This window comes from Azolla caroliniana, unplaced genomic scaffold (genome assembly GCF_043228905.1).
Source record: "Azolla caroliniana isolate FFs.n. ecotype wild unplaced genomic scaffold, voAzoCaro1.0.p SCAF_18, whole genome shotgun sequence".
In the NCBI taxonomy this organism is placed as follows: Eukaryota; Viridiplantae; Streptophyta; class Polypodiopsida; order Salviniales; family Salviniaceae; genus Azolla; species Azolla caroliniana.
In genome coordinates, this window is record NW_028230453.1 from 2666009 (window position 1) to 2693944 (window position 27936).

Below are 27936 nucleotides of genomic sequence, written 5' to 3' on the forward strand. Positions count from 1 at the left end.
GCTCTCTTTGAACCGGAGAGGGGTTTAAAGAGAGCTGTGAGGGGAGGCAACGAGGCCGCGCATGAAGCAGCCAGATGCGACCGCCAACGACAAGAGGGCGGTGGAAACGACGCGATAGTCGTCGTGGCCACCATAGGAGGTGGTTAGGGTTGTGGTGTTGGCAGGGGCCGAGAGCGCAGGAAGAGTGAGCAAAAAATAGATTATTAGACCTACCCGAGGAGGAGGCGGTGGCAAGAAGCGGGGCTCTGAAGGTGGGGGGGAGGGCGATGAAACACAAAATGAGGGAAGCGTACAACGCGAGAGGGGTTGGAGCGCAATCACAGAGGGAGGAGGAAGAGCGGTGAAGGAGAAGAAAGAGTCGTGAGGGGGAAAGAGGAGTGGGGAAAGGAAGGCAAAAAAGAGAGGACCTAAAATTACCATGCAAAATAATATGTAAAAGAATGAGACGAACAAAAATAGATAGACCACAAGTAGAAATAATCGCCCGGGGTGCCCCTAAAATTAAAGGGTAACTCCAAGATTTTAAATACTAATACTTATACTGAAAAAATTTAAAATTGCGGGCGGGGATTATTGTCTACCGAGCACGATAACGGAGGTCGGGGGAGAAGATAGGCCGAGTAGTCGCTGAACGGAGTGACATAAGGTAGGGGGAGGGGTTAACAGGGTTTGGGGTGGGCCAAGGTTTATATGCGGACAGTAGGGTGGGACGGGAGTCCACCAGGGGTTTCGTGAGAGTTTGGGAAATTTAGGGGTTTTTCGGTGGAATTGAGGGGGCGGGTGTGGGGTGTGTGGGGAAAAGGGGGGCATGTGAAGTAGTTTTATGGGGCATTCAACCTCCTAGTTGTTGAGTCTGGTCGGGTCTATGGCCTTAACCTGGGCGGGGTATTTGGCCGATGTGTGCAGTTGTCGGTTGTCCCGTGCAGTCATGGTATGGTTGCGGGTGGGAAGTGGCTTCGTTTCGGGACCTAGAAGCTAGTGGCACCTTTGTGCCAACCTTGGGCGTTTGTGAGTGCTTTTCTGACTTGCCAAATAGCACGTTGTCGCGTATTTCCATGCGTGCGTGTAGAATAAGGCGGGACCACGGGGGTCTTGGACTAGGGAGTACATGGGAAGACGGGTATGAGCAAAGTGGAAGAGATTACCACGGTAGAGAAAGTAGAAAGAGACAAGGTTTAAGAAGTTATGTATATTATGGGCATGAAAGCCTCAATGCGATTACAACTGCGGCCGCGTGGGCCGGACTCAAAACATCAGTAGAATGTAAACCCTAATCGGATAAGTAAAGAAAGAAATGAAGAAACCCTAAAAGAAACCCTGGACCTAAGTGGTATACCTCTTCTCACTCAAAATAGGCAACCCCTTCAATGGTGCCCCTTCCTCTCCCTTTATAGCATAAGGAGAGAAAGCCGTTACAAAAAGGGAGAGCCTAAATATCCCATTCATTCAATGGGGGATATTTGCTTAGATTCTTGGGGGAGGGATTGATGGGGCCTTAACTCCCACTCCTCACACATACTACCATGCCCATTACTCACCTCGTACTCCTATGTACCCCTCTCTTTCTCATGTGGATATGCACATAAGTGCACATCACATTTATATTTTAGGAATCTTGTGGTGCATTTCTTACAATTTGTATTTGTTCTTATTAATATTTTACAAAAATGTCATGTGCGTGTGCAACGTTGCACACCCCGGTTTTGCTCACTCCGCTCGGTTTTCCCCCTATGGACGAAAATCTTCACAACAACGTTCTCCGCGGTGTGGTCCTTCGGCAATGTGATGTGGAACCATCGAAGCCACGGAAGTTGTCGTTGCATACTTCGAGGTTCGGGCAACCTAGATGTCCCCATGTTTCGAAGGAGAAAAGGGTTAGTGATGCTCCAGTGTCGATTACCGCCATTAAATGGCACGTCGTCAACGAAGCATGGTAGGTGCATCATCATGTCATTAGAGTCAACCGCCTTAGCCATAGCTGCTAAGTGGGTGTCCCCTTGTCTTTTCAATTTCGCTTGCGCATTGCAAAGGTCGGTTTCTAGTTGGGCCATTCGGCCTTCAGATGCCTTAATTTTGGCTTCCACTTCTCGTTGTCAAGCTGAGTAGGGCTTCGAGGGTGAGGGGTCCGTAGTAACGTTTGAGCTTGCTCCCATTGATGAATCCTGGGATGTCGAGTCCTTCGAGCGTGCGTATTCGACATGCTCCTGTCTTGGTAATCTCTGAGACCACATAGGGGCCTTCGCCACATAATTTGAGCTTCTTCTTGTGTCGTTGAGAGGCAAATTTGAGAGCCATGTCCCCTTCAACTAGGTCTTTATCTCTTACTTTGTTGTTGTGTCACGCCTTTCTATTGGCTTTCTCTGTCAAGAGTGCTTGGAATGTGAGGAGGCGAGTTTCGGTCAACTGTTCTAGGTTCTCTAGGCGTGACGGGAGGGGGTTCCCGTCCCATCGTTCTTGGACGGCTATCCTAAGGCTAGGGACGAGGAACTCGATGGGCAATACCGCTTCTTGTCTATATACTAGTTTGAATGGTGTGTGGCGAGTTGCTACTTTGTAGGAAGTGCGCAAGGCCCACAATGCCGCTTGGAGTTTGGTGTTCCAATTGGACTGCGAAGCGGCGATTATCTTTTTTATCTCTGCACATAACACCTTATTAGTGCTTTCCGCTTGTCAGTTGCACCGGGGGTAATAAGGGGAGCTCTTGCGATGTGTCACCATAAATTCGCCTAGTAGATGTGATATCAGTTCGTTGAGGAAATGGGAGCCTTGATTGCTAATGATATCTAGCAGACGTCCAAACCGTTGTCGTGTTGTTACGCTCTCACGTGTGAGATGAGGCGGGACCGTAGGGGCCCCAAACCAAGGAGCGTGAGAAAGAAGAGGGAGAGCGATTCAGAGAAACATAGGGAGGGAGACGGGAACGACAGATTCAATTACAATGTCAACAACGATTACAGTTGGCAAACCAGCAACAAACCCAAAACGGAGGTCCCACGCACACACACAGACGACACAGAGAACGCACGGTGGAGCCTCTGTTGGAAGCACACGGGCTTACACGCAACAAAGGCAACCGACACAGAAACGTAGTGGAGAGCAATGGTTTAGGAGGAGAGAGCTCGGTCCCCAGTCCAACAACACTTCCTCCTCGCCAAAATGCGATACCTATCTTCTTCTTCTCCCCTCCCTTTTATAGGTCGCCGAGGAGACCGTTACATCAAAACACGTCAACTTTATTCTCTGTCCTTTCGGACAGAGATACGCATCAATTCCCTAGACAATTAATACCCTTCCTAGTACATATGTACATCAGTCGATCTATTCCTAACTATGTACAATTCATAAACACACACACACACGAGACAAGGATTGGGTCACGCCTCCTCCCCTTGATTCCTCCTAGGGGTGGTTTTCTCCACGACATCCACCCCCAGCAAACCACACGTCCACCGGTAGGAACAACCTTGGCGGAAACCGGCCCTAGATCACTCGTTGTTTTCCAAACCCTCGCCTTCCTCGATTCGGGCATCATTGCCGCCATCGCTCACCGGGTCCGGTTCGCCCTCGTGCCGCTTCTTGAACATCTTGACCCTCTTGCCGGCCACTGGTACTGCTATCCGCATCCCATCGAGCTCCGTGAGATGATACGTGCCGTTGTCGTTCGCGCTTGTCACCGTGTAGGGCCCGAACCATCTCCTCGCAAACTTACGCACTGCCTTGTGCTGATTATTGAGGCTACTGTCATACACCAACACCCAGTCGCCTTCCTTGATCTTCTTTGGTCTTAGCCGATGTGTTCTGTCGAACCGGTCTTTGTTCCTTTCACGCATCGTACGCAGCTTCGCCATTGCCTGCTCCACGTCCTCGGGTCGTCGCTCGAGCTGCCGAATCCGCGCCGCTAGCAACTCTTCCCGGCTCATCTCATCCTTCCAGTCCACCGCGACCCACGAAGTGATCATCCGTTCCACCAGCATAATCGGTTTTAGCCCGTACATCAACTCCGTCGGCATGAACCTTGTCACTGAATTGTGTGTAGTTCAGTCCGCCCACAACCCGTAGGGTAGAAGCTGCGGCCAATTCCTGACTTGCCCTTCACACGCTTGTACGAAAGCCTTCACGATCGGTCCGTGTCCACGTTCTACCTTCCCTTTCGCCTCCGGATTGTACGCCTTAGTGAGGGAGAGCTTGATCCCTAACCGGTTGAGCAGCTCCTCAGCTTCCTGCGCGTCCAACTCTCCCCGATCCGCCACGATTTTCCCTACGCATCCGTACCGGCACATTACCTCTTCGACCAGGAACCGGCACACCGCCGCAATCGTCTTGTTCGTCAGTGCGCAACCTTCCACTTGGTTCGTTAATCTTCCCGCGCAAGCACCAGATACCGCATCTACCCTACTCCCATCGGCATTGTCACTAAGTCCACCATCCATTTGAAGTGGATGGTCGGCTGGTAGGTTGGGTGCAACTCGTCTCGATGCCGGATCGCGGAGTGCATCTGACAGTTTTCACACGTCGTCACAAACTGGTACACATCCCGGTACAACCTTGGCCACCAATACTTCTCTTTCAGTTTCTCGAACGAGGCCTATGTCTCGTTGTCGTGAAGTACGAAAGCTTCACATTAAAAGTCTACTATAAGAGAAATACATAACTAAAATAAAATTTGATAATGTTTTATATATAAAGATAATATTAACAACACATGTGATAATATTATATATATGTAAAGAAAAATAATATATATATATATAGATAAATATATTATATTACACGAACAAGAGAGGACTTGAACCAATAACCCCACCCTATGACTTTCAAATCTTACCATTTACTCTATACTAATAATATATATAAGATAAAGGATTTGCTTCATGAGATAAAAACTATGTTACATGTTGTATTCAATAATATTTGAGAGACTCAAACCCACAACCTCATATACCAAAGTCAACACACCTACCATTAGGCCATATTTTCATGTTTATTCTTATTCCATATATTTTTTCATACATGAAAACTCAAATGAGCGAGATGCCTATCATGCATCAAATGTAATGCATGAACGCCAAATGGCGATCATGCATCACATGCATTTCATGCACTACATGCATGACTTGTACCCTCCAATGCATCATATGCATGGGGGCACCTATTTAAATGGTGAAAGAGAAGATCAAAGGGGGAGAGGGATGAGATATCAATCAAATATATATTACATAAGAGATACCATAAAATAGAGAAACAAAGGAAGAAGTTTAACATAAAGGTGGAGCTCTAGCTTGGCGATCGTGGTGGTCAACTCTCAACAAGAGGGAGGCGGTTTGAGCCTTATCCTCATCAAAATATTGAAGTGAAGATTGTTGTGGACTACTATCAAGAAAGAGAAGAGCGATTATCTTGTGAGACCAAGTTCGAAGGATCAACGACGCTTACAACCACTTTTGTAACTCTTTCATCAAATAATTATAAATCTCTTTTATCCCTTCAAATATCATTCAATATCCTATCTTGTCATATCTTGTTGATCTCCATTTACTCTATCTCTACTCTTTCGTCTCTTCCGTCCATAATCCCAATGATTCCTTCCTCACTTTCACGATATCTTTTGTCTACGCAACGCTACGCTTCTAGGCAAGCCACGCCATGCCAACGCGGTGTCCGGCCCAAGGACTCTCATGATACGCCGTAAGCAACTCGTCTTGCTCGTCCTTTCTCGCTACTACGTGGAGTGGGACACCGCCTCGCTTCTTAGGGTGCCTCCATATGTTCCCGTCCTGTAGGAAGAACCGGTAAGCTTTCTTTCGGATCCGGTTAGCCTCTTCCTTTGTCCACGCTGCGTCTGGTGTCATTGTCTTCAAGAACCTACCGATTTGGAGCCACTCCCCGTCGTACTTGCCTTCGTGGAATTCGTTGAGCGCCGGAGGGCTCCTCTCCCTCGTTATGTGTGCCATCTCGAAGAAGTCTACGCCGACTTCCTCGTCCTCTGAAACCATGCTGTCCTCGTCGTCGAACCGTGCTCTCGAAAGCATGTTGGCCATGGCGTTGTCCTTCCCGGAGATGTGTTGTATCTCCGGATTTAGGGACTTGATGTACGCAATCCACCTGAGCATTGCCAGGTCTGCAGTCGCGCATCCGGAAATCATACCGAGAATCGGTAGGCAGTCCGTCTCGATTATTACCTTCGTCCCTATAAGATAATCTTTGTCGGCCTTTACCGCCGAAACAATACCCCATAGTTCGCGCTTAACTTGGGCGTATCCTTGCTGTCACTCACTGAGAACCTTCGCCCCGAACCGGATCGGGAACCGCGCGCCACTCTTGTCCTCCTGATTGATCACCCATCCGATCCCGGTCGGGTTTGTGTCAACGGTTACGTAGATGGGGATCTCCTTGCCATAAACCGCTTTCCTGAGAGCTGGTGCTGCGGTAAGCGCTTCCTTCAGTCTCCGAACTGATTCCGTATGCTCCTTGCCCCATTCAAATTTGTGCCCCTTCTTCAGCAACCCGTAAAGTGGTTCCGCGACGTGTGCCCCTTCTTCAAGGAGGTCAAGGATCTACGAGAAGCTCACGAGTCGTGGTTGTCCTTAGAGGGAGCTCTATTGGAAGCATACAGGTATGCGAAACCGGAGTGGGTATGCCGGCAACCCGATGGGGAGCGGTCGGCAACAACGTGGCCCACGAGCGGCGGAGAAGAGAGGGCAGTGAGCGGCTACGCACTACCGTTGAAAGAGAGCTCGACACGCGATCAACCGAAGGAGTACGACCTAGAGGCGTTGGTATGGGAGACGTGCAAGCTTGTGAAGGGGAAAATCAAAGCCGAAGAAGGGCTTATTATGGAGTCGGGCTGGAGGCAATCGGAGGATGCGGAGGAAGAAGCCTCCCTAAGCCTAGAAGACGGGGCTTATACGGAGGCCGAGAGAGTGTACGACGACGACATGGGAGAGGGTGTGGAGCAAGCAACCCTCTTGCCTTGCTGTGAAGGGACGACCATGGAGGCCGGTAACTACGGATTCGGGACATGGCGGCCCGAAACATTGAGTGGGGAGGAGACAAGCGGCGGTGCCGGGTCCTTACCCACACCGATTCTAGAGACTCCGGCATCCAGCCCGAGAGCCGGTGTGAGACCTAGAGTGATGAACGGTGGTGGTGGCAAGGCGGGCAACCAAGACGACGGCAAGGAGATCGAGGAAGAGGAGGCGGCGAGCGTAATCGAGGCTTGTGCGATCGGAGGCGGGGTACCTGCGGACAACGACGTCCAGACGGAGGCGGCTACGGACACAACGAGTGGCAGTGTCGGGTCCTTACCCACACTGGTCCTAGAGGCTCCGGCGGTCGACCCGAGTGCAGGCGTGAGTCCTAGAGCGACGGGCGGTGGCGACGGCAAGGCGGGCAACCAAGACGACGACGAGGAGAACGAGGAAGAGATAGCCACGGACCACGGCGTCTGAACGAAGGTGGCTACGAACATGACATCGGCGAGTAATGGTACCGGGACTTTTCCCACACCTATTCTAGAGACTTCGGCGGCCGGCCCCGATAGCCCACGTGAGACTAGAGAGACGGAAGATGGTGGCGGCAAAGCGGACGGTCGAAACGACGGCGAGGAAGGTCATAACGGACGAAGGAGAGACCCCTCGACACCGGGGCCGGAGACTACGACGATTGCGCTTGAATGCCAACGTAAGACCGTAGAGAAGGACGGTGGCTGTGAGTAGGCATGGCCCGGAGCGAACACGTGTGATGATGAGGATGCGAGGCCCGGAACAGGCATATACAAGAGGACCGATGGAGAGGTCGGGAGCGGCAAAGAGGAGAGAGTCGGGGACCGACTCGACCGGAAGATGAAGCGGAAGAAGAGTGAAGCGGGGGCCAGTCAACCGGGCCCAAACCGAAAGAAACCGGCAAGACTGGGATTGTTTGATCAACTCCTTACTGGCCGGTTACGGTTATGATGGGAACCGGTGAGAGAGAGAAGAAGGCTAACCGGGCACGACAAGTACGGATCGGTGAGAGGCCGAGAGCAAGAGGGACCCTCCCCGCCTATTCTAGAGACTTCGGCGGTTGCGGATCAACATAAGACTGGAGAGACGACGGGTGGCGGTGAGGAGTCGGAGACCGGAACGGACGAGGCTACCAGAACGGGTACCCGGTGCGTGAAGACAGACGAGCATGGCCAAGACGGCAAGCCGGAGTCGGAAGGGGCTACGACAACGAAGGACGAAGAGACCGACGTGGAGGTCGGGTCTATGATGGATGAGGCGCATAATATGAAGTACGCACTACAGCGTAAAACAGAGCATGCTCTATAGCCGCTCGAGGGCCAAGAAACGAGCCTGTATTCGGAAGAGCCACAACGAGTGACCGGTGATAGCGGTCCGGTCGAGCCTTTGAGAGGCAAAAGCGCGGCGAGAGACGAAGTAGCGAGATGCCAGGATCGGCGGATGGGCAGCAAGAGCAAAGGATGGTGCGCGGAGAACATTGGGGTACACACCGGGAAGAGAAAACGCGGCGGCTTCCCAGAGGGCATGCAAGGCCAAGCGGGCCAAGAGGGCGCAAGTAGAGGCGAGGCGGTAACGAGAGCCTCAGGGGACACCGACACGGAGGTCGGGATGACGGTACGCTCTACGGCGAGAGAGCACGACGGACAAAGGAGAAGCAAGGAACACGGAAATGGGGTCGCCTAAGAGCCAAAGAATGAGCGCATATTCGGGGGACAACATCGGCGCACGGGAAGAGCCTACGGAAGGCAAGTGTGGAGCGGGAAGAGTCGACACATCGAGGTGTTCGGCATGTGGAGACAATAAACCCAAAGGAGCGGCACGCAAAGGGCGGAAACCGGAGTGCGATCGGAGAGATCCGGAGCGCATCCAGAGGACATACGAGGCGGACCAAGAGGGTGTACATTGGGGCGAAGCGGCATCATCGGAGGTTGCAGAGGACATCGAAGACGAGAGCACCGACATGGATGTCGGGGAAGCAACGTACCTTTTCGAATGGGTACGCAGAACGGAGTGAAGTGCGAGTCGTGCGATGTGGCCGCGTAAGGGCCGAGCGACGAGCACGAGGATGAGCGACGACGAAGTTCGGCGCGTGACAGTGCCGAGTCGAGGAAGCGGCCGAGGCGAGACATGCGTGGACGAAGAGAACACGGTGCGATATTCGGCAAACAGTCGGGAAGAACGAGGATTCGGTCCAAGGTCGCGCACGGAAAATGGAGGAAGGCGAAGAGAGGTTTGCGAAGACCGGGTCTGGCAGACTGGGCGGAGACAGTGGTTCGGTGAACTTCGTCGAGTATGGTGGATCAGATGGAGGTGATGGTTCGAGAGCAAACGACGGATATGGCGGACCGGGAGGCTACGGTGGTCCATGTGCGACGGATGGGCTTGCTCGAAGTGGAAGACGAAGTTGGGCAAAGCTGACAAGACGCTAAGGACTCGGTTGACTGTCATGGCCGAAAATCTCACCTCTTTCCCCTTCTTGGCACATACCAGTGGATGTGCGGTTTGGTGGAGGCGGATGTCGTGAAGATTTTCGTCCATAAGCGAAAACCGAGGTGGAAAGGGCAAGTCGGTGGTGTGCAACATGTGCACACGTATACTAGGAAATGGTGTATAGAAATAAGAGGGGAAATTTTATCCCACATTGTAAGGTCCCTCCCTCCTTGGGCTATAAAAGGAAGGGAGGGGTCACTTATGAAGGGTTGCCTATTTTGAGGGAGAGAGGCATACCACTTAGGACGAGGGTTTCCTATTCGGTTTTAGGGTTTCGGTTAGGGTTTTTCTTCTTGGGTTTCCTTTAGGGTTTTACTATACTTCGCTATTCTTCTAGGGTTTTTTTTTCATAGTCGTTTGGTGCGGCCATGGCGGCCACCATTGTAAAGCGTTTATGTTTCCTTAAACTAACTTGTTGAGTATCTTGCCTCCGTCTATTCTATGTTATTGTCTTATTCTTTCTCTTCTCCTCTTGAGCTAAGCCTCCATATCCTATCTTATTCTTTCTCCTCTACTCCCTAATCAGAGACCCCCGTGGTTCCTCCCCTTCTACACGCACGCACGCGCGTAGCAACGCGACAACGCTCACGCACCCAGGAACCTCTGCACCTCTGTAACCGACTTGCACTCTTCCTTCACTACAGAGATGGCTTCTATCTTTGTTGGAGACGATTTCCGGCCGTAGGGCCCGCATAGGTGACTGACCACTAGGATCTCCGATTGGCCGAACGCCGATTTCTCCCTGGAGAAGGTGAGCCGCGCGTCCTCCAACCTTTGCAACACCTTCTCGCAGTCATTAATGTGGTCCGCGATGAACCTCCGGCATCCGTCCAGCCCAACCGCCTCGTCCTTGTCCTCCACCGGACATCCTTTGATTGGGATGTCATCCAGGAATGGCATGGTGATGTTCAGGATGAAGTCCCTCATCACCTTGTTCATCACATTCACCATGTGCGCCACCGAGTTTGTCCCTCCTTGCGGCAGGGTACACATCCGCACTAAACCGAGAGGGGTCCGCATCGTCGTGATATCCTTGCTCTCCACGGCTAGTTGGAATTGATCGTACCCCGAGTACAGATCATTGACTGAATAGATTGACCTTTCGGCGAAGGCTTCCGTGAACTTGTCTATCGTCGGTTCGATACCCTGTTGACCGGTTGTAGGTCCTGAATGAAGCGCAACGTGCCGTTCTTCTTTGGCACGGTAAACCACCGATTTGAATATGGGGCGTTCGATGGTTCGAGGATGCCCATCTCCACCTTCTACTTCAGTAGCTTCATCAACTTCGGGATGTGAGCTCTGGGTACCGGAATCGGCTTGAGATTCCACGACACATGCGGCACCGTGAATATCACCATCGGCTCCACGATCGTCGGGTCTACGCACCCAATCTCCTTCGGCGAGAATGTGAAGGCTTTCTCGTGCCTTCTGAGCATCCTCTAAAACCGATCCTCCTCTGCTGACAGTAGAAACCGACCCCCACTGACCTTGAGCTCCCGTAGCGTTATGTCGGTGAGTCGGTGCCCTATGCCGACCGGTTGACGTAAACTTGGGTCCGACGCGACCCCCTTTATCCGCTCTCCGCTGCCCTCCGGCAAGGGTGCCGCAACTGGCCTCACCTTCCAGTCCACAGTCTTGTACTTGGTATCCACACGGGCCATCCGACCGGACCGGACCCTTTCCCCGAAGTTAGCGACGACTTCGTACATCTCCACTGAAATAAATGGAACTGCTCGGTCTTCACTAAGGCCTCCTTTGAAAACCTCGCGTAATTCCTCCAAGGTGTCATCGAAGGAAACCGCCTCCACGACACTGCCAATCTCTTCGCCAGGGCCGAGGACTTCGTACGCCCTGAGTCTTTCTTCCACTCGCTTCTTTTCCCGGCCACTGATGCCGGCTATAGTACAACCTCCATTATCGGAGAACCAAAATTTCCTATCTATGGTACATGTGTGGGGTTCTTCTGGGGTGTCCGGACTATCACGGCCCCACGCCTTGATAACCCTCTCTAAACATCCCCTCGGCTCTCGCCGCCGAGGGTCTCACGGTTACGCTCATGGTTTGGCCTCACCGACAAAAATTGAACGAAGCGCTGTCCGTCCTGGCTCTTCACGCACGCACACACTAATCCATTGTTAAGCACCTTCGTTTCCATCCGTGCCACCGTAATGTATGGCTCGCCAAGTATCACCGGGTGCGAGGACGTCTCCTGCACAAAGAAGTGTTGATCTATCTCAACATCGCCGATCTTTACGCCATCCCTCCGTGCTTGTGCGATCTGGAGCTCGCGCACCATTTGCGTCAGCTCTTCCAGAGCCGCTCCTCCAGAGGAGCCTTGGACCACTCTACTCGTCTCGAGCCGATTCCGAGTCTCTTCCTTCCCAGCCGGCATCGATACCGGCTCCTCGAGCTTCCTCGCCGGGACCGGCCCCGACGCCGTCGAGCCCTCATCGCTCCACTTGCGCCGCTTGTGAAAGCGGGCGCAGACCCCTTTGACCACGGCCCAGTCGGTCGTGATGCCTTCATCCGTCTCCAATAGGAGACCCACCGTCTCCCGATCTAGCGCGTGCACCGACTTGACGAACAACAAAACCCTGCTCGTGTCAAGCATGGTCTGATTCAGCGCTGACAGCCGAGCGAATTGTTGTTCGAATTCCTGGAGGAGCACCGACGTGTTCCTCCCCTTCCCAGGGCTCTCAACCCAAGCCATGAAGTTCCGCTTCGACAGTCGAAGTGAATCGTTGTACCCGTACTTCTCGAGGAGCCGCCCCTTGAGGTCCACCCAAGCCTGGCATCCGGCCAACACCTCGAGCACTTCCGCGTGGATGCTCGGTGTCACCACTCGAGGGAATCCGGATAGCCGCCTGTCCTCCGGGATGTCCCTCATGATCATTTCGGCCTGATAGGCCTCCAAATAGCTTGTGGCATTCTTCGCACCGAATCGCCCTATGGTGCCGAAAATCGATTCTATGGCCCTATCAAGGGAACCCGTTCCCTCACGAGTGCTCACTAGCCGGTCGATGACTACTGCCATAGCTTCAAGAAGCTCGGATCCCCTCATCTTCAACTTGTTTGCCACCTTCTTTCATGTCGGGTTCACCAAATGATGTTGTGTTGTTACGCTCTCGTGTGTGAGATGAGGCGGGACCGTGGGGGCCCCGAACCAAGGAGCGTGAGAAAGAAGAGGGAGAGTGATTCACAGAAACACAAGGAAGGAGATGGGAACGACAGATTCAATTACAATGTCAACAATGATTACAGCCGGCAAACCGGCAACAGACCCAAAACGGAGGTCCCACGCACACACACGGATGACACATAGAATGCACGGTGGAGCCTCTGTTGGAAGCACACGGGCTTACACGCAGTAGAGGCAACCGACACAGAAACGTAGTGGAGAGCAACAGTTGAGGAGGAGAGAGCTCGGTCCCTAGTCCGACAACACTTCCTCCTCGCCAAAATGCGATACCTATCTTCTTCTTCTCCCCTCCCTTTTATAGGTCGCCGAGGAGACCGTTACATCAAAACACATCAACTTTATTCTCTGTCCTTTCGGATAGAGATACGCATCGATTCCCTAGATAATTAATACCCTTCCTAGTACATATGTACATCAGCCGATCTATTCCTAGCTATGTACAATTCATAAACACGCACACACACACGCGCGCGCGAAAAGGATTGGGTCACGCCTCCTCCCCTTGATTCCTCCTAGGGGCGGTTTTCTCCATGACACCGTGTGATGACATTTTTGTATAGGAATTTGGCGATGCTATGTGCGTCGGCATTAACACAAGCTTTAGCTTCCGTCCACTTGGTAGCATAGTCAGTGGCAGTGATTATGTATTGATTGAGGTTGGAATTTGGGTTGATTGGGCCGATAAAGTCGATACCCCATTTCTCGAACGGTTGCCAAGCCACTACCGGGTTTAATGTGTTGAAATCCACTTTTAATGGATGTTTGAAACACTGGCACTCATCAGATCGGCACACATATTCGTATGTGTCTTTGAATAGTGTCGGCCACCATTGGCCGGACCGGAGGATCTTGCGTGCGGTGACCTCGTGATTGAAATGACTGCTTCTACTTCCGCAATGAGCTTGTTCGAGGACGACGACGACATCATGGTCCGTTACACACCTCTGAAGTACATCATCGTTGCCTCATCGATACAAGTTACCTTCGAGCATCGTGAAGGGGCCACATTTTCTTAACAAGACATGTGCATGTGCCCAACTTAGTTGTTTTAGGAAGGACACTCCTTCAATTAAGACACGAACGATGTCTTATGCCCATGATGGTACGGTGTCGATAGTGAATAATGTTGCATTTGGCATTTTGTCATCAACCCCAGTGGCTTCTCCGTTTGGTATTTGTGAGAAATGATCGGCTAGTGCATGGTCTTTTCCTTTTCTCACCACCACCTTGAAGTCGAACTTGAGTAAAGCTACGATCCATCGTGATATGCATCCTGTGGAGTGAGTTTTGTTTACCAAGTAGAGGAGGGCTTGATGATCTACAAAAAATGAGAAACGTGATGCCAAGAGGTAATGTCGGAATTTTTTCACGTTGTAAACCATGGCCAAAGCTTCTCGTTCTGTCGTGGAGTAATTTTGTTCCGCAACATTCAATTGACGATGTCGTGAAGATCCGTCACTACGCGCGGATCGTGAGGTGGAACCGCCGGGGTTCTGGACCAGAAGGATTTAGAGTCGATACAAGCTTTGGCGAGAAAGTACTTAAGATAGATTGGGAAAGAGAGAAGATGAGATTACACGATTGATTTGATAACGAAATTCTTCTTCTTAATTTTCATAAAAAAAAAACCGTGTTTTTCTCCTCCCCCTTCCCTCTTTTATAGATGCTCTCATGCATATGATGCATGTGAGGGTACAAGACATGCATAAATTGCATGTTTGCCATTTGGCGCTTAAGTATTACATGTGGTGCATGCTAACCATGTCACTCATTTTAGCACTCATGGATGAGAATTTACATGTAAAAGTACAATGATAGAAATATAATTTCAACTAAATACCATGGCTTAATGGTAAGCCATTTGACTCTTAACTTGGAGGTGCAAGGTTTGAATCCACACTTGCCCTCCTTGTATATGTAAATATGTATATATATTTATATATTTATTTTATCTAGTCGCCGATTCGCCGGATGTCGCTGCCGGATACCGGTGCCTCGCCGGATGTCGCCGCCGGATACCGGTGCCGGATGCCGACGCTGGATACCGGTGCCTCGCCAGATGCCGCCGCCGGATTGCCGTCGGATGCCGTCGGATCACTGGCTCCATCGCCGGTCCGGTTTTGGTTGGCCAAAACCCTTTTCGAGTAGCTAGCCACCTCCACTCTAAGTTCAAGTTACCTTGAACTCTCTATGCTCCACACATAGACACAAAGATAATATCTTTTGCTCCACCTTATATATGATGAGAGCCGTATTTGTCGTGCCTATGTGGGATATCTCACAATTTTCTCTTTTCTTTTCACAAACTTTATACCCTCATATCTTGACATTTAGTTGTCCATTTCTCGTGTAATAAAGTGCATTTGAAACCTCCATCATTTTGTACTTAGATATTAAAAATGTTTTATTCACAATTATTGTGTTATGTGATTCATACTTGATTTCGTACGTTTTATGGGATTTTCACACTATTGCCGAAAATCTTCACGACATCCACCCCCACCAAACCGCACGTCCTCCGGTACGTGCCAAGAAGAGAAGAAGTGAGATTTCGGCTACGATGATCAATTAGATTCCTCCATGTCTTCATTTTCATCCGGCCTATTATGTTCATCGTCGAGGTAATCGAGGTCAGGATCCTTGTCTTGTCTTTTCTTGAAAAGCTTTACTCTTTTTCCCGCAATGGGTACGGCCAACCTTGATCCGTCTAGTTCCGCAAGGTGGTATGTGGCATTATCGTTGGCACTTGTCACCACATACGGCCCGAACCATCTTCTTGCGAACTTCCTTGTTGTACTGTGTTGATTGTCAAGGGTGCTGTCGTAAACCAAAACCGAATCCCCTTCTTCAATCTTCTTTGGACGAAGTCGATGCGTGTTGTCGAACCGAACTTTGTTCTTTACTCGGGCTGCCTTCATCATCTTTCGCGCTTTTTCTAAATCTTCAGGTCTTCTTTCAAGTTGCCTTATCCGCGCCACTAATAACTCTTCTCGGCTCATCTCGTTCTCCCACGGTATCGCTACCCATGAGGTGATCGTTCTTTTGATGGGCATAATCGGCTTTTGTCCATACATAAGCTCCGTCGGCATATACCCTGTCACCGAGCTATGTGTCGTTCTATTGGCCCACAAGGCATAGGGTAATAGTCGTGGCCAATTCCCGACTCGACCGTTGCATGCCCGTACGATGGCTTTAACGATAGGTCCATGCCCTCGCTCGATCTTCCCATTTGCTTCCGGATTGTAGGCAGTCGTGAGGGAGAGCTTCACGCCTAGTCTTTCGAAGAGCTCCGTCGCTTCGTGCGCGTCCAACTCCCCTCGGTCGGCCACTATCTTCCCTACACATCCATATTGGCAAACAACATCTTCAAGTAGAAATTTGCAAACGGCTGAAGTCGTCTTATTTGTCAAGGCTCGTCCTTCCACTTGATTTGTCAAGTCTTCCCTTGCGAGCGCTAAGTACTTCATTTGTCCCACTCCCATTGGCATCGAGACCAGATCCACCATCCATTTGAAGTGAATGGTGAGTGGGTATGTCGGCTTTAACTCATCACGATGACGTATATTTGAATATATTTGGCAAGTTTCACATGTGGACATGAAATGGAGTACATCTTTGTACATGCTTGGCCACCAGTACTTCTCCTTCAATTTTTCGAACGTCGCCCACGTTCCTCTATGACCTGCCCAAGCACTCTCGTGGAATTCGGTCATCAGCGTCTCTTGCTCTTCTTTCTTTACCACCACTCGACGTGGTATTCCTGTCCTTCTTTTTGGATGTCGCCAAAGGAATCCTCCCTTCAAGAAGTATCGATAAGCTTTCTTCCGGATTCGTAGGGCCTCCTCCTTTGTCAACGAAGCATCGGTCGTCAATGTTCTTAGGAATCTACCGATGAGTAACCACTCTCCTTCGTACTCGTTCTCGTTGAAGGCGTGGAGGGTTTGCGTGTCCTGGTGTTAAGAGTCTATTACTAATCAATAGACCAAATCAAGTAAAAAGGAAGAAAATAGATTGGATAGAAGAACCCATTCCACCCGACCACCCCCGAGCTATGATCTAGACATAGCCAACCTACCACCGACGTCCCATACCGCCGGATATTAGGATGACTAATACCTTGGAAGAGATAAACACGATCGTCGAGACGAAAGCCTAGCCCGCACCACCGGTGTCTACGACAACAGCCTTCCGACGTGATGATCTCTATGAGGGTAGCTAAGCCTCATATTTATACCTTTTCCTAGGCCCCTTGAATAGATGTGCCTTTCTAAAAGGCTCTCTATTCATTGGTTGTCTAAATCATGATAGTGCATGCACATATCATTCATTCTATCCAATCATTAGTCCCCTTTTTAATAATAGTGAACATACCCTTCACTAATGTAAATATTAGTGACCTACCCTCACCAACGTTATGTGTACATAACATACTCCCCTACTTCAAAAGATTGCACTCTTGCAATATAAAGTGAGGAAATTGTGCCTTAAGCGAATGCTCGCGTTCCCATGTGGCATCATCAATAGGTTTATCCATCCATTTGATCTTGAATAGCCGAATCTCTTTAGAACGTAAACGTTTAGTACGAGAATCAAGAATTCGTTCAGGAACATGAGGTTTGTAAGAAAAATCCTCTAATGTTACAAGATCTTGGATTGTGATGGTGTTATCACCAGAGCCTAAAAATGGTTTTAGACGACTGACGTGAAAAACAGGATGAATACCAACGTTACGAGGTAAGGCAAGGTGATAAGCAGATGACCCAACTCACTTAAGGATTTCAAATGGGCCACAATATCGTGGGGCTAACTTAGCGCACTTGCCCGTAGATAATGACGTAGAATCAGTCGGGACACGCAAAAAAACTTTTTGACCAATAGTAAATGCACGAGGACGTCTATCCTGATTAGCATAAAATCGAGCACGATCTTGAGCTGTCTTGACATTTTCTTTGGCAATATGCAACATTTGGTTCATGTCTTGCAAAAAATTGCGTGTACTGTCTAATGTATCACGATGAATCGTGACATCAACTGGGGCACATGGCTGAAAACCATACATCAACATAAAAGGACTATATCCAGTGGATGTATGTTTAGAGCTATTATATGCAAATTCTAAGATAGGAAGGTATTGCTCCCACTTAGAAGGGGTTTTTGCTACATAAGCTCGAAGCATGTCCTCAATAATTTGATTAACTCGTTCAGTTTGTCCATCAGACTGAGGATGATCTGCGGAACTCATGCTCAACGTAGTTTCTAGTTTCTTAAAGACCTGAGTCCAAAAGTCACTAGTAAACTTGGAATCTCGATCACTAACAATATCCATCGGTAATCCATAAAAACGAAATAACTCATCAACAAATTGATAAGCCAACTGTTGAGCGGTTACCGTGGTTTTTGTAGGAATAAATCTAGCTAATTTTGATAGCCTGTCAACGACAACCCATATGGCATCATGACCCCTTTGTGTACGAGGTAAACTAACAATAAAATCCATCGAGACACTTTCCCATTTATTGTTGGGAATATCTAAGGGATGTAAAAGACCAGCAGCTTTAAGTCGTTCCGACTTATTAATCTGACATTGTAAGCATTGAGTTACGTATTTATGCACGTCAGAGCGCATCTTAGGCCAGAAAAAAGTACACGAGATGAGAACGAGTGTGCGTTGTATTCCAGGATGACCAGCAGATGGTGCATCATGACATTCATGAAAAATTTTCTGTTTAACATTTGGTAAATCTGGAACACAGACCTTTCCACTACGGTAGAGCAAACCGTTTGTAATGTGAAAGGTCGCCTTCGAGGGTAGGGTGCTAGTATCGGCATCTAAACCAGATTCGGCTTTCGTCCAGTATTTTGAGAAATAACTGTCATCAAGGTATTTCCCTCGAAGGTGATCTAAAAGATCAGATTTTATTTCCGTGAAGCTAAGCATGTTAACTTCTTTAATGCGACTAAGAGCATCAGCAACGGTGTTCATAGAACCCTTGCGATATCGTATGGAAAAATCAAAATCTTGCATAAGGTCAGCCCAACGGCCTTTACGACCAACAAGATCAGGCTGGTCACAAAAATACTTTAATGATTGATGGTCTGTTGTAACCACAAATTTATTTCCATAGAGATAGTGCCTCCATGTTTTAAGTGCGTGTATCACCGCAAACAACTCTTTCTCTTGAACCGAATACCGAGATTGAGCAGCATCAAGCTTCTTACTTTCAAAAGCAATAGGGTGACCACCTTGATAAAGAACGGCACCAATAGCATAATCACTAGCATCGGTTTCAATTGAGAAAGGCTTAGAAGGGTCTGGTAATAGAAGAGTGGGAGCCTGACACACATGCCCCTTGAGTGTCTCAAATGATTTGTCAAGTTGTTCATTCCATGAAATTGGTTTGACAGACTTACGTGGATGACCTTTTAAAAGGTCAGTTAATGGCGTAGTCAATTTGGAATAGTTAAGAATTGATTTTCGTAAAAATCCAACAAACCCTAAGAATGATCTAAGTTCACGAATATTACGAGGAATGGGCCAAAGTTTAACCTTTTCAATACGAGAAGGTTCAATTTCAACGCCATTTTTTGTAATTAAATGACCTAGGTACACAATAGATTTTTGGAAGAAGTCACATTTTGAATGTTTTGCATAGAAAGAGTTGTCACGCAACTTTCGCAAAACAAATCGAACATGTTGAACATGATCTTGCAAGGTACGGCTATATATCAAAATATCATCCAAGAAGACGACAACAAAATCACCGAGTTGATCTCGGAAAACATCATTCATCGCTTGTTGGAATGTGGCTGGAGCATTAGTCAACCCAAATGGCATGACTAAAAACTCATAATGGCCATAGCGCGTACGAAAAGCGGTTTTAGGAATATCATCCTCGGCGATGCGAATATGATGATAACCAGTTCGTAAGTCAATTTTCGTAAAATATCGAGCCCCGTGCAAACGATCAATCAAATCATCGGCACGAGGTAATGGATATGCATTCTTAATTGTCATTTTATTCAAACGGCGATAATTGATACACATTCGCCACGAACCTTCCTTCTTCTTGACTAATAGAACTGGCGCACCCCAAGGTGATTTACTATACCTAATGTGGCCCATACTCAAGTATTCCTTAAGTTGTTTAGCGATCTCATCCTCTTCTAATCGACTAAGTCGGTAAGGTGGAATGCTCACAGGAGCAACCCCAGGGATGAGTTCAATTTGATGGTCCACATTACGTTTAGGTGGTAAAGTAAGCGGTAATTCAGTAGGAAACACATCTTGAAAATCCTCTAAAATAGAGTCGAGTAATCGTTGCTCAAAATGTGGTAATTGTGTGGCGTCAATATTAAAATAATAAAATTGAACCGCAGGATCAATTACACACGAATAAATTAATGAACTAGAATACTCACTTAAAGATTTAGAAGACACAAGTGAATGAGAAGGAAGTTTGGAACATTGTATAAAATGTTTACAATTATTAAGTTCAAATGTGATTGAGTGATTAACCCAATCAATGGACAAAGAAGGGTTTTTATTAAAAAACCAAGGATATCCTAAAATGACATCTGCGGATTGTAATTTCATAACATGAAAGTCAAGCTTCTCCAAATAAGTATCTATTTGAATTGGCAGTTGACAAACAATGCCACTGATGTATTGAATGTTTCCATTTGCCATGTGAACTTGATAGATATGATCACTTGCGTTTATGTGGAGCTCCATTTGCTGTGTGACTCGTAGATTTGTCTTGAGGAGGGGTGTTCATTGACTTCCTCTCAAGACGACGACAGGTATCCTTTGTGTGGCCCCTCTTCTTGCAATATGCACAGAAGAGGTTCGGTTTCTTTGAGTCGCGGTCAAGAGTGTCACTGGATTGCTTATGTTTCCCAATGAACTTGACATTCGGAGTTTTGGCGAACTCAGGTTTATTGTGGTCTTTCTTGGAAGTCCTATGGTATCGCAGCACAATGTTGACGGCTTCCTCGAAAGTTGTGGGGTCCTTGTCATGGACAATCCAATGATAATCCCCATTGGGAATACCATTCAAAAAACAAGCGACAAACCATTTCTCACCCGTAAGTCCCGATTTTTGGATCTGGGTCCGAGTGTGATGCACATAATCCTCGAGAGAGGTAAATGGCTTACTAGACAATGTGAGCAAGTGTTGCGCTTGTTCGGTTTGAGAAGGTGGCTGCAAGAATTGTTTCTTAAAAACATCAACGAAACCTTCCCAAGTTGTGGGTAAGTTTTTTGCGGTCCTTAGGCCACACCACCAAGCAGCAGCTCGGCCACCTAACTCACGACCGACATAACCAATTTTTACTGCATCGGGCTTGGGATGAAGCTCAAAGTGAGACTCCCAACGACCAAGCCAAGTGCTAATAGCCTCCTCGGTTCTTTCTTTCTTATCTCCCTTGAAAGGCGTGACTACGAAGGAAGGTTCACCTTCTTTCTTGGACTCAATAGTTAATTCTTGGAATTTCTTTTCCAATGCCATATTGGCCTGTCTCATTTCGGCCAATTGATTCAAGGTAGTAGTGAGCAATTGCTCAATAGTGATCTCAGCTTGTGTGCGAGATGCGGATTGGGGTTGAGAGGTCTCATTTGGAGAGATCGTTCCAACTGCGTTCAAAACTTGTTCCATGATGCACGCTGTGGGTATGCAATAAAATAAGGAGGTTCAGAAAATACACAAGCAAAGTGAATGCTTGAAATTTTGATTGAAAGAACTTTATCCAAGAAAGTATCTCATGTCTTTACCCCTCTAGACATATGAGATGTGATTCGAGATCTGATAACTATGGTAACACTATGGTGTTTTAAAAACCATGGGGGAAAACATAGCTAAGATGTATTTCTCGGATCTCTATCTTGAGTAATCATGGCGGCTCCCCGAGGCTCAACCATGGTTCTTACATCAATGAAATTTCCTAGATAGCCTTATATTAATGCCAACCCATCATGTATTATATGGTCGAGAAAGTGTATTACGTGAAAAAACAAGTGCACTCACAAGTAATATTCTAGTCTTGCGAGCAATAAGCAAACGTGATGATAAAATGATAAAATAAGGCACTACTCATAAGAGTTAAGTAGTGACGAAAACAAGGGTAAAAAAAAAAAGAACCCATGTGTTACCTACGAAAAAAACAATGTCACAAATAAATGGGAAGTGCAAGGTATGCACATATACATCCCAATATGATTGTTATAACTTGCACAATTGTGACATAAGCCACAAATTGATACAAGTGATGATGGTGTTGTGCGCAAAGATGTAATACTCAAATCCATGAGTAAAACATCAATAAGGGAACTCATATGGTTTTACTCGTTTTCTAAGGCTTGATGATAAGAGTTAAACCTAGATGACCCATTGAAAAAAAAAAAATCGTTCAACAAGCCACTCCATACGAAAAAATAGTCTACACGTAAAGGTTACATTAAAAATAAACGATGTAAATACTTTATACATGAAAAGGAAGTGGAAAAAGGAGAGTTAATTGTGGGCGGGTAAATAATAATTACTAGAAAATCATATAAGTGAAACAATACTTATGAAATTAAAATTTAATTAGAATAATCAACAATTAGGTGTATGAAATCAAACATGCCCTAAGATACGAAACCCTAGGGTAGTTGACATGCACCTCCTCAAGACCACCACATATCCCTAGAATCGGCCAAGTAATGGCTAATTAAAGAGGAAAGTGGCATAGGTAAGTGACATATACCTCGTCAAGGCCACATCATCCCTTAGAATCGGCCAATTGATGGCTAATTAAAAAGGAAAGTGGCATATGTAAGCTACATATACCTTGTGAAGGCCACAACATCCCATAGAATCGGCCAATTGATGGCTTAATAGAGAGTAGAGTGGCATAGGTAGGCAACATACACCTCGTCAAGGCCACATCATCCCTTAGAATCGGCCAAGTGATGGCTCAATAGAGGGGAAGAGTGGTATACTCAACATCATATGCAAAACGGCCATGAGATAAGCGTGTGCGATTAGAGCAAACACGCTCGACCCAATGCACAAGAATAATTATTATCATAAGAGTTCAAGAGAGGAGAGAGTGGGATATATATCGCAATATGCAAAAGGCCATGAGTTGAGCATGTGCGATTAGTGCAAACACGCTCGGCCCGATGCATAATAATAAGTAAAATCGTAGCGTAGTAGGAGGTAGAAAGAAAGAGAATAAAACGTAATACCAATTTGATTCGACCATAAAGAACGCATAATAGAAAAAGAGAAGAGATCAAAAAAGAAGAATACCGGGTTTAGAGTGTTATTTTGATCCTGAGAAGAGCATGACGAGCCTTGTTAGATCCCCCTCGCTCACACGCAAAAAACATCAAAACAACAAAAAAATTGTTAGTAAAAGCTCTGATACCACTGTTAAGAGTCTATTACTAATCAATAGACCAAATCAAGTAAAATGGAAGAAAATAGATCGGATAGAAGAACCCGTTCCACCCGACCACCCCCGAGCTATGATCTAGACATAGCCAACCTACCACCGACGTCCCATACCGCCGGATATTAGGATGACTAATACCTTGGAAGAGATAAACACGATCGTCGAGACGAAAGCCTAGCCCGCACCACCGGTGTCTACGACAGCAGCCTTCCGACGTGATGATCTCTATGAGGGTAGCTAAGCCTCATATTTATACCTTTTCCTAGGCCCCTTGAATAGATGTGCCTTTCTAAAAGGCTCTCTATTCATTGGTTGTCTAAATCATGATAGTGCATGCACATATCATTCATTCTATCCAATCATTAGTCCCCTTTTTAATAATAGTGAACATACCCTTCACTAATGTAAATATTAGTGACCTACCCTCACCAACGTTATGTGTACATAACACCTGGTCTTCCGCCGACAATCGAGCCATCTTGAAGAAGTCGAGGGCGACATCTTCATCTTCCGAAACCATGTTACTTCCATTTGAAAATCTTGCCCTCGACAGCATGTCAGCCATGGCGTTTTTCTTCCCTGCGATGTGACGGATCTCCGGGTTTAAAGACTTGATGTAGGCGATCCACCTTAGCATAGCAAGATCTGGGGTCGCACATCCCGAGACCATTCCGAGAATTGGGAGACAATCTGTCTCTATTATCACTTCTGATCCGATTAGGTAATCTTTGTCCGTCTTCACTGCCGACACAATACCCCAAAGTTCCCGCTTGACTTGGGCATATCTTTGTTGCTGTTCGCTGAGAACCTTTGCTCCGAACCGGACGGCATATCGCGCATTATCTTCACCTTCTTGATTGATGACCCACCCGATTCCGGTTGGGCTCGTATCTACGGTCACGTAAATTGGCTTCCCTTTGGCATAGTCGGCCTTCCTTAGTGCCGGAGCTTCAAGAAGCAGTTTCTTTAATCTTTGCATCGCCTTTGTGTGCTCGTCTCGCCATTCGAACTTTATCCTTTTCTTTAGTAGTCCATATAACGGTTCGGCGACATGAGCGTAGTGAGGAATCCATATATGATAAAACGCGCACGCTCCAAGGAACCTTCGAACCTCCGTTTGGTTTTCGCATTCTTCTTTCATGTCTTGGATTGCGTTCACTTTGGATGGCGAGGGCTTCTGGCCGTATGCTCCACACAAGTGACCTACCACCAAGATCTCCGGTTGCCCGAATGCGGATTTTTCTCCCGAAAATGTCAAATTCGCATCTTCGAGCCTTTGAAGCACCTTCTCGCAATCTTTCATATGATCCGCAACAAACTTTCTACAACCTTCCTTATCTTTCGATTCATCTTTCTCCTCATCCGAACATCCTTTTATCGGAATATCATCCAAGAATGGCATCGTGATGTCCGGAATGCAATCCTTCAAGACCTAATTCATGGCATTCACCATATGAGCCACCGAGTTCGTTGCACCTTGGGGTAAGGTACACATCCGCACAAGCCCGATCGGAGTCCTCATGGTTGTAATGTCCCGACTGTCGATCGCCAACTGGAATTGGTCATATCCGGAGTAGAGATCGCCAATGGAGTAGATGGACCGGCCCGCAAACGCTTCGGCAAATTCGTCCATGCTCGGACCGATTCCGGCATTTCGAATTGTCACCTTGTTGACGGGTTGAAGATCTTGGATGAATCGCAATGATCCATTCTTCTTCGGCACCGTGAACCACCTATTGGAATAAGGAGCATTCGACGGTTCTAGAATTCCCATACTCACCTTCTCCTTTAAGAGCTCGATCAGCTTCGGAAGGTGTGCTCTCGGAACCGGTATCGGTTTCAAGTTCCAAGGCACATGAGGCACCGTGAAGATCACCATCGGCTCTATAACCTTTGGGTCGGCGCATCCGATTTCTCGTGGGAAGAATGCGAAAGCCTTCCCATGTCTCTCAAGCATATCGCGAAACATTCGCTCCTCTTCAGGGAGAAGGAAATCCTCATTTCCAACTCGTAGCTTCCCCTTCGTCTCTTTGGTGAAGTCATGACCTATCTTCTTCGGATCTCTTAAGCTTGGATCGTTAGCGACTTCCTTCATCTTTTGCCAACTATCTTCTGGTAGCGGAACCGCAACTGGCTTGATCTTCTTATCCACCGTTTTATATTTCGTGTTGATGTCAGCTTCCTTCATCGAGATGCCACGACGGTATTCATCGATGATAGCGTACATGTTGACGGAGTTAACCGAAATCACGCATTGGTTGTGAAGATAGCTCAAGTCCACGACGTCCTCGATTTCGCCGATGGTGTCGTTAAATGAGGCTTCTTCCATAATATGAGTCACGAACTCCCCTTCTTCTATTATATTCTCTTCTTTCAGCATCTTCTCGAATTCTTGTATCCGGCGCTTGTGCTTCTTGTCGGGTAATACTAGTTTACATGCGCCACTAGGTGTGACACATGTTGCTTCTCCTTGCAATCCACGCACTCTTCTTTCTTGTGGGGTCTTGTGATTGCTCGGACTATTTGTGCCCCATGCTTCAATAGTCCGCTCTAAAAATCCGAGGATTCGCCTCCGAGACTATCTCGATTCCTTTCATGATTGGCTCGCACTGTTAGGAATTGGACCGATCTTTGGTTGTCAAGACTCTTTATTCGTGCGAAGGCTGCTCCATTATCGAACACTTTGGTCTCCATCCGAGATGATGTGATATAAGGTGGCCCTAGGATGACAGGATGCGACGCCGATTCTTGTACGAAGAAGTGTTGATCCATCTCCACATCCCCGATCGTGACTTTGACATTGGGACAAGCTCCGTACAAGTCCTCCGTAGACTTTGTTGCCGCGTGAATCTTCCATCCGTGGTTTGTATTGATTGGCCATCTTCCCTTTTTGTAGAAGTCGGTTGACATGAGGTTGATCTCCGAGCCGTGGTCGATCAAGGCTACGACGGTCTCTTTCTTCTCCCCAATCTTCACCGGCGTCTCCGTTGTCGCTCGTGCCCAATGAGGTCGAGTGTAGTGGCTGTCCACCATATCTTCATCGATTTCGTCTCTTGCCATCGTTATGGCATTCGTTTTTGCTTTCTGCGGCTTCTCTTCTTCCTCGTCCGATTGTTGTCTCTTTCTCTTAACAAGGTCCACGATTGTGTCATGGAACTCCTTCTTCGTAATGCCAAGCAATTCCCTCAAGGACAAAGTTACGTGGCTATCAAGAACTCGTTCTTCGAGAATCTTCTTTAGGTCCGTCGTCTGCTCTATGTCCGACCTTAGCTTATAGGTAGGTATGGTCCTTGTCCTCCGAGCGGGGTCTTCGACACCAACCTTCACGGGCTGAACCGTTTCTTCAACTCGTATGCTCGGCACCCCTTTTCGGCTTGATTCTCGTTCCTCCGTTTGTAAAGGTCGACTCGTCTCCGCATCGTCCTTCTTTTTCACATTCCTTGTTTCATGTCTTTTAGATGGGCCTTGCTCTTCTATTCTCTTTCTCTTTTCTTCGACGAACACCTCGTGGTTGTCGCACATCACCTCTGCGAGTATGGTGTTGTCGTCCACCGGATCCGACCACCCGGTTATGCTTTGCACGTTTCGGTCCGCAAGCTCTACCTCGTTCGATGTGACTTTTCCCTTCTTCTCATATTCGAGAACGGAAGTCCAAAACTTTGCTCCCGCTCTAGCAGCTTCAGTCTTGTCTTTCCCGACTCTTATTCCGGCCGACGCAGCATAGTGCATCGCATCCACATGAGTCGCATCGGCATCCTCCATAGATTTCTTCATTCCTCCTCTTCCGAAATTCACCCGTAGGGGTCTTCTAGTCTCGCTTGAGTAGATCATGTTGTCCTCTATGTATACGATATTTTGTCGAATCGCCTCTCGAAGGCTCGCACAATCCCTTCTCATGTGGTCCATGCTATCGCACCACACGCATCTAAAGGGTTCTTTTCCTTTAGGACCCCGACGATTCATGTTGGCTAGCGTGACCTTCTCGAACTTCTTCGCTAGCTCTTCGATGATGTCGTCATCAATCTTCTTTTCTTCCACGTTACTTTGTCTCAGCGGCTCAACTACTTTCGGCGGTCTTGCTTTCTCCGTGGTAGTCGGTCCCGTCATGTCGGTGTCATCAACCCATTGGCGACACTTGTCGAGCCTATTGCATGCCCGCTTCACCGCGATCCAGTCCGCTACGAGCCCATTTGCTTGGGTATCATCTTCGAGAAGAGTCCCCAACTCCCGTCTATCCTTTATGTCCACGGCCTTCAAGAAGTACAAAGTCTTGTCCTCTTCAAGCAATACTTGGTCCGTATTCGGGAGACGACTAAACATCTGGTCGAATTTGTTGTACACCCTCGAGACGCTCATCTTCTTATTCTTCTTCTCTATCCACTTCATCAGGGCATGTCGAGTCATCCTCGTTGAGTCTTCAGTCACGAACTCCGCTAGTATCGTTTTCTCGAACTCGGACCATGTTGTCTTCCCTTCTTGAAGCTCAATGACGCGTCTTTGGATGTTGTTGGCGACAACTCTCTTGAAGCTTGCGATTTGACGTGCCTCGGACACGTCCCTTTGATTCATCTCCCTCTTATATGCATCAAGGAACTTCGTAACGTTCCTTCCATCAAATTGGCCCTCGAGCTCTACGACACGATCGACAGCCTTCTCCACGCTCGCGTCGTTGTCCCGAGATCTCATCATTTGCTCGACGATTAGCATCATCCTTTCGAGCTCTCCTGCTTGGTTGCTTGAGGACGCCATCTCCAAGTATTAATCTCGACTTGATCCTTCCTACCGCCTCTTTCACGTCGGGTTCACCAC